This window comes from Catharus ustulatus, chromosome 4, assembly GCF_009819885.2.
Source record: "Catharus ustulatus isolate bCatUst1 chromosome 4, bCatUst1.pri.v2, whole genome shotgun sequence".
Lineage (NCBI taxonomy): Eukaryota > Metazoa > Chordata > Aves > Passeriformes > Turdidae > Catharus > Catharus ustulatus.
The window spans coordinates 20,783,810-20,792,394 of NC_046224.1; positions in this window are offsets into that span (position 1 = coordinate 20,783,810).

Below are 8,585 nucleotides of genomic sequence, written 5' to 3' on the forward strand. Positions count from 1 at the left end.
TGGCTGCAGCTCCCACCCGAGTCAGCGCTGCCCCCTGAGCCCCTGGGCTGGGGCAGGGGCTGGTCCCGCCCGAGGGCTCCTTACCCTGGCACTGGGGCGGGGGGTGGCTCCAGGATGAAGTGCTCTCCTGGCGGAGGCAGGCGAGCCTCTCGCTGCCCACCAGCTGGTATCCCTCCTGACACCAGTACACCAGCACCGAGCCCAAGGAGACGCCTGAGCCTCTGTCCACGTAGTAGTATCCATACCTTGGCGGGGGGAGAGCTGTGCATGGCACTGGGGGAGAAGGGGACACGTTAAGGTTGGATGGTGACAAACGGCCCCCAGTGATGCTGTTGGGCTGCCAGTTCTCTCAGGGATTTTTTGTTGGGTTTTGTTTGGTTGTTTTTGGGGTGGGGTTTTTTTTCGTGTTTAGGGGGATTTTTTTGCATACTCCAAAGGAAATACATTAGAAAGTCTAGCTGCTTTATCTGGAAAACAAGATTTTTCAGTTGCAGACTCACCAGTGTGGGCAGCTACTGAAAAGCAGAAGTGAGACTTGAAAGGTGCAGAGAGAGACTGAGGAGACTATGCAAATAGCAATTTTTAGAAGGGAAAGGAAGAGAATGTTTTTTAATAGCACAGTATTCTGGAAGAATGTTGTTTGTTGGAACTCAAAAAAAAAGAAATATTACTCTCTGCTCGAGAAAGAGGTGCTTTTTTTCACCCCAACCTTTAATTTTTTAACTAGTTTGTAACTCAGAGCTATTCAGAGCTATTTAGTTATCTTGCTTAGACATCTCTTCTGCATTGCACTAATACCTAGGGAGAGCCAAAAGTTAGGTAGGCTCCAAAAAGAATGGCAGTCTGACCATGTGTTTGCCAGCCCTCCCGCCTAGATATTCTACCACAAGGCCAAGAAAATGTGGTGAAGGTATCATGGGTATCAATATCCTAAATGAAAGGAAAATACTCTGATCAACTCTAATTTAGCCAAGCTTTAAACCTGCAGGCAGATATGTGCTTTATCTAGCTTAGGGGGAACTTTTGTGGGGAATTCCAAGTGGAATAGTAAAGCTAATGTGAGAGAGAAGTCTGGTTTCCCTCTGCTTTTACTGAGATGGTGTAGGCTTCTAGTCCAGTAGGGCTGATAAGAAACGAATCAGGTTGAGTAAGATCAGACTTTCTCCAATTCCGGCAGTCAGTGCTGTTAACAGGTACTGCAGATGTCTATTTGAGGTACAGTAATTTCACTAATACAAGCCGCAGCAAGAAGACTAAAATTTTGGTGGAAACCCGGAAATGCGACCAATATTCCAGTGAGGCTAATCTATGGACAAAAATGTGATATCTGCCCTTACCTAGTATCATGCTGGTCCAGTCTCGAGCCAAAACAGTCTGAAATCCATGGTTCCCCGTTGTTCCGACGATGAACCAATCAGAGAACAGCTTATTGCCTGCCTGTGGATGGCGGCGTTACTGAGGGGCGGGGGTTGTTATCGGGGTGAGTTACCTCGGCGAGTTACCTCGGCAGTTTGATAAAAGTGTGTGATATTTCTCTGTACTTTTTAAAGTGTTTTCAGTCTTGTGCGGCTACAGGGCTGGCTGGGCTCGCAGGGAGAGGGCTGGGGGAGCCTCTCTCCCCGCAGGGAGAGGGATGAAGCGGGCAATCAGCTCGCAGGGAGAGGGCTGGGGGAGCCGCTCAGCCCGCAGGGAGAGGGGTAGAACGGCCACTTGGCTCGCAGAGAGAGGGCTACAGCGGCCGCTCCCCCCGTGGGCCGCGAGGGCTACAATGGCCGCTCCCCCCGCGGGGCTGCGAGGGCTACAACGGCCGCTCCTGTGCCAGCACGGAGATGTGGCTCCACTCGGAGCTCAGCTGCCTGCCCGCGCGGCAGAGCGGCTGTTTAAAGGCAACGCGGATCCATTGGGAATGCTCGCAAAATGACCACGCTATTGTTCCTGTCTTTTTCGGCTTGTAAATAAAGGGTGTGTCTTTTTTCACTTGGAAACAATGTTTCCGAGGTCAGCAGTAAGCCAGTAAGCCCCAGCGATCCCGCGATTGTGTTACTAAATGACGACTTTGTGAAAGTTCGCTGCAAACTAAAGTGCGGCTAATATTCCGGGCGCGGCTTACCTATTGACAAAGACATCAATGTTGCCAACACACCGGATATGCGGCTTATACTCCGTGCGGCTTGTATTCGTGAATTTACTGTAATTCAGTGGTGCCAGGGAGGCTGCTGAATGCCCGGACTGGATCTCTTGTATTGATTACATTGTCCAGCACTGGTTATGACCTTTACCAATAGTCACCATGATTTGGAGTATGACACGGGCTCTCTGAGCTGCTGCCAGCCCCAGGTGGGTGGTCACCCCACAGCAGCCCTGAGGCTGTGTCTCACTCATTGGGGAATGGCACGTGCTTTGCCCTGGAAAGTGGATTAAAGAAAAATAATCACCCTCAGCAGTTTGAGATTATTTGTGGGTTTTTTGGTTTGTTTTTTTTTTAAAGTCTCCATTTCTTCCCTAGGGTCCCTGCTCAGCCTGTAGGGATAGGGATGTGTTCAGTGAACCCATACCCTGCAGACAGCAGGTCCATCATGATAGGCATGGATGTTAATGTGGAGGAGGACTTCACTCTCAAAGGAAAACATCAACTCACAAGTTTCCTCCCCGTGCCTCCTGACTGCTTCTGATGCGACACATCTCTCCCATATCACAGAAGCTACTGTGGCCACCACACAAAGCCTTGTGGCCCCCACGCATGCCCTGGGAGAGTCGCTGTGTCCGACGAGAGAAGCACCACCAGCTTCACCAGCTTCACCCTGCGCCCTGCCCTTCCCTGTGTGCCCGCTCCGAGGGGCCAGGCAGCCCGCACAGGCACAGGCGGGAGCTCGATCGCTCATTTCAGTACCTGAGATGTTGCTCTGCACATCGGTCCCGTTGGCGGCGTCTCTGGGCAGCCCCTTTCTGACGTGTCCTGCACCGAGTGAGGCGGTCCCGGGCCCGGCAGCATCGCTCCAGGCAAAGCTCAGGCAGCTCCAGGGCAGCAGGCAAAGGACGATGCATTTCCCGAGCCTGTGTCCCGTCATGGTTCGGGGAAACACGGCACCATTGGGTGCCCGGCCGCCCCGAGTTGCTGAGGTTTGCCTTTGCGTCTGAGCAGGAATCAGCTGGGCTCTTAGTGCATTAAGCCCTGAGCAGCAAAGCTAGCAGCCGCTCTTCCCCCGGGACTTGCCTCTCCTCTGTGTCGGCACAAGCCCCGTGTCCCTTCTCCTAGCACTGCCAGCCTTACTCTGGCCACTCGCCTCCAGAGCCCCACGGAGAAAGAAAACAGATGTGGGAAAGGGAGTGAGAAAGAGCAAACCCTTAGGATCCGTCCTTTACAGCCCCCACTGCAGAGACTGGCTGTTAACATCTCCCCAGGTGCTGGAGCTGCACATCAGGAATCCTTTTCCTCTGCCTGCCAAAATCCATCCTCGAGCTCACTGCTGAGACTCTTAAGCTGCAGACCCTCCTGTACTCATCTTTTCCTTCCTGCCAGAACCTAGGGCTGATTTTCTGTCAACACCAGTGGAGTGGGATATGAGCCATGGGAATCAAAAGAATTTCATAGTAGCAATTCCGCTGGCTTTGCACTGTGGGAACTGCAGAGAAATCTGTTTGTTTTTTGTTTTTTTGGTTTTTTTCCCTCTGCTTGGCATCTCTGCCTGTCATTTCAGGCTCTGATGTTTTATAGGTGGAGGGACTGTAGTAGCAATCAGCTCTTACCTTCTGGAATGTAGCTCTTACTTACCTTTACCTGCCTGGTCACTTGTGTATGCCCATGAAGAGAAAAGATGCTCCATGTTTCCTGAGCACTTGAGAGCCAGATGTTTTGGAGCAGGCACTGCCTTTGTGCCAAGGCTCTCCCCAGCAGCTGTGTGACCAGCAGGACTTTGGGGTGACTTTAGGAGCGTCCCCTGCTATGGCTCTCTTCTCCCATCCTTGCATCCCCTGGAGTTCCCCTGGCCCTGTGGGTCTCCTTTGTCTCTGCTGTGCAGCATCCTTGTCTGTCCTAGGACTGACTGCAGGTACATGAGGGTTAGAGACTGTTATTAACTAATAGCATTGGCACAAATACAGCTTTGCATTGAGATGGGTCAGTTTTTGTTCATTTCTCTTTTTATGTCTGTGGCCTTTAGCTGTAGCCACTGTGCTTGGCTGCCTATGGCTGCCCCAGTGGGTTCTGAGCAGGGGAATGTTGCCTTGGATGTGTGAGCAGCTTCTATTTCTAAAACCCAGAAGTGATCTTACCATCTTAGTGTGATTTACTGTAGTGCATAAAGGAGAAATAAAAATGTTGGGAGCAAATTCTCACCATATCGCATCCCAACGCAGGGATGCAGATGAGGGTGTCTGTGGAGTGGAAGGGAGTCAGGGGGCCAGGCAGTGGCTGGACCTTGCTTGCCTTCCTCTTCAGCACTGGGACCTGCTCTTTGCTCTTGCTCCCACTTGGGAGCAGCAGTACTCTGGCCCTCCTTGCACTTGCAGAGTTTCTTGTCACTTCCGTGGGACTTTGGATGTGGGAACGCCTTAATCCTACTCTGTTTGTCCATCCATCTCTCAGTCCTTTTTTTTTTGTTTTGGCTGGGCTGGTACTTCTGGGCCTGTCTCCAAGAGATTTACTTGATTTCTCAGAAAAACCTCTTTCAAATCCCCATGACTCAAAGATCTTGCTCAGAAACTACTTTCATTTCTTCACTTTTCTGGTTAATCCTTCTTAAACAGTGACCTTTCCTTGGTTTCCCCTAGAGAGCAGACCAAGGAGATATGTTCCTCCCTGTCTCAGTACATATTGCTGGGAGTTTTTGGTGTTTTCTTCATCTGACTGCAGGGATTTTGCTGTTTGCTCGCTCAGTAAGGTAAAAGTTTTGAGGCCAGCTGCACTGTTTGACAGTGTGGAGGAGCCTGCCCTGGGGCATGCCCTGGGTGCAAACCCCATTATCCTCTGGCAGCCAGGAGCTGGAGCTCAGGCAGCCCCCTGGGCTTGGGGAATGCATCTCTGGACAGGAGCAACCCTGAAGTGGTGCCTCTATTGAGCCTGGAATCTGTGCACTTCTCCTGCTGGAGCTTACGAGCTGGTCCCTCTGCTGCCCATGGCTGGAGGACAGTGGGAAGAGCTGAAGGCAGTGCCCCTCCCTGATGCTGGATGTGTCCCAATGTGGAATAGCTGAGCACATGCCAAAAGCATGGCCTTCAGCACAGGATCTGCAGCAGTAAGTCTTGTCACCCATGCCAGGGAATGAACAGGCTCAGCAAAACCCCCGTGACACAATAACCACGCTTGTGCTCAAAATGCTGAGTAGATGACATGGATTAACCCTTTGCTAATGCTCTTAAGAGCTAGCCTGCAGCTGAGGGAGATAAAGGGGCTTATTATTACAAAATCAATATCCTGCTGGAGTGGGATTTCAATGCTGTCCCTGTTCCTGCTTTCCAAAGACAGATATCTGCATCCATCGGGAGAGCTGGGAACCAGAGCAGGGCACCACGCTGTTCCTGCAGGGAGTGACCCTGGGCTCAGCAGAGGAGAATGTCCATGCCCCAGGTCAGCAAGTTCTTTCCTTGTGAGGAAGGCTAAGAGGGAGGAGGAGCTAGTGGGGAAGCTGTCATGGCCACGAGGCTGCAGCTCTCCTGGCTCCACAGTCTTGGCTGTGGTGTTCCACCTTTGCAGTATATTTCCTGTGGGTGATCTCCTTCAAGGGCTGCTTCTCCATCATGGCAGCCTGCAAGGCAATGCTCAGCTGATGGTTTTCAAAGCTGGCTCAAGTGTGTTTTGATCTTCCTGCTGGCTGATGGGGATGCACTGAGGGGTAAAGCTTTCCTGAGCCCCAGTGGCATTTCCCCCTACTGTCTCTTGTGCCCCTTTTAACTTTTTAAATCTTCCCTCTTCAAAAGTGTCCCTCTCCCACTACTGAATTCTGAGCTACAGAGAAGTTATGGGTGCCCAGAGAAATTATGAATGCTCCATCCCAGGAAGTATTCAAGGCCAGGTTGCATAGGGTCTGAAGCAGCCTGGTCTAGTTAAAGGTATCCCTGTCCATGGCGGGGGGCTTGGAACTAGGTGACACTTAAGGTCCCTTCCAGCTCAAACTACTTTATGATTCAGTGAGCACACAGGTAGTAATTTCAAGTCAGTGACCATGAGTAATCCTCTTTGTTTGCAGAAGGTTTTGCAGACAGAAGGACATAGAGGTGTTTTGCAACTAAATTAGTAATTGCAAGTCACTTGCTTAGTTCTCTTGCTAGTCCATCCTTCATGCAAACCAACAAGGGTTAGAGCTGTGGAGAACAGTTTTCCAGAAGCTGGATTGCAATATTTGGTGTTTTGTTGGGGTTTTTTGCACAAAGTCTCCTCTTCCATACTGCACCGCTTTTATTTCATAGCCCTGAGTTCCCTTTGAACACACCTTTATTCAACCCCAGTAGCTGGGATTCAGGTTTGCAAGAGCACTGTGGATGAATCTACCCTCTCAGCAAGGGGCTTGGCACAACTCAGCAGATCTGCACCTCTCTGGGTTACGTGTGCACGGCCTTGCATGGAAGGATGGCTCCCATTCAGCTTTAGGCGTCTTCATCTGTGCCAGTCACTCTTGGTCAGTTCATAATTTGGGAAAGAATATGGTACTAATAACACCAAGACTGTGGGTTCAGTCCTGATATGGGCCATTTGCTTAAGACTTGGACTCAATGATGCTTGTGGGTCCCTTCTAATTCAGAATATTCTGCGAATCTGTGAATCTATCCCACTGGGATGCCAATTTTAAGGTGCACTGGAAGTTTTGGAGGTACCCACTGAAGGCAAAGGGAGCTCCTGTATCAGTGCTTGCATTGCAGAGGCATGAAGTCGGACTTATGCCCCCCTCAGGGTCATAAACTGAGCCAGCCTTTTCTGTCATGAGCAGCTGGCCAGGTCACTTGACAGGTAGCAAGTGATATGCAAGACACAAAAGTCTAAAGCAAATCAGTATTATATTTTTTTTGTTTTCTTTTCTAAAACATCATTAATAACTTGAAAAGATGTGTACCTGCTGATTCATACTTAACAGCCATTGTATCATGAGTAGACTGTCATCAGTAATCAGTAGCTCATATCATTGCTGTTCAAACATGCATTTTTGCTTAATGAATAATTTCTTGTTCTGAAAAAATTCACAATTTAATAATTATTGATAATTCTGTTATATATACTTAAATACACATTTAAATATGCATGTATATATTAGGTATACAAATATCTGCATGTACGCAGAGACTTCCTACTTTTCTTGCTTATTTCCAAAGGCAGAATATTCCAGGCTGGGGCATTTCTCGTGGACCCCATGAATTTCTGCTTTGACATATACATTGTGCTATTTCATAACCTACATCTAAATTCCAGATTATTCACCTTCTGTTGGCCAGTGGTTGGTATTTTTAAACTCTTCATTCCCAACAGGCTTACTTTAATGTTCAGGCTTTTGGCTGTGTAGGAATTACTTCTTGTGTTTCTTATTAAAATCTACAATCTCTTGGTACTCTAAAAGTGAATTTTTTGCACTGCAGGATTTCCCAGGTGGGCAAACTGGTTTTCTGCCCAGCGTTTTTTGAGGAAAAGGATTGTCGTTATTATAATTTTGTTCTTCTCATCCTGTTCACTTAATACTATTTGGATGAGCAGTTTCACATCCTAGTCTAGGTGACACAGGTGCTGATATGCACCCATGACTTTTGGATGTTACACAAGTTTACACAAATTGTTTAAGAAGCCCTGGTTACTGAATGTCTGGGTCTCATCTGAAAACAAGGTTATGGCAGGACTGAGGAGTCACTGAACAGATGCTGGGCTGAAATTAGGAAGTAGGAGACTTTTTTATTAAATAAAAAATTACTGAAAGATTGTCTAGCTCCAGAGCAATATTGTGTCATTTGAGTCTAGAGTTAGATGATCTTTAAGGTCCCTTCCAACCCAGCCTATTCTGAGTTTATGACTCTATGATCTTCCAGGTCTCTTCTAACACAAACCATCCTATGATTCAATGATTTTGATGTCTTAGAATTTATCTCTCCAGCAGGTTGTAACTTCACTAACAGTGTTCAGGGTGTTGTTGTCCTATCTTGTAATGCAGTCCTGGTCTCAAGAGAAGATCTGAGAATACCAAAGCTCTACAGAAGGAATAGGGACTTGAGTTTATTTTAGTTCCACTGCATCCTTCCTGGAAACCAGGAGATATTTATAATGGCTGGTCACTAAGTGTAGGTGATAACATGTCCCTCTCCAAAGGAGTTCTTTGCAACTGGTCTGGGAAGGTCACTGCCTTGGGAAGCCATTAAATTAAATATAATTTAATCTAAGTAGGGGTTGGGGTGAGGGTGCTGGAATGGTTTGACAGAGCATTAACACCATTTGCTCCTTTTAAAGAAAAGGGTAACTGTGCTTTGGGCCATGTGATGTTGTGAGCTAGGATCCTTAGCTGTATGGGGATAATCACATGACCTGAAGTCACCTTTTTTCAGTCTTATGTTTTCTATTTCTCTTTGGTGTCATGTTCTGATAACTTGTGTGAAAGGAAAAGTGTTTCAGGAGT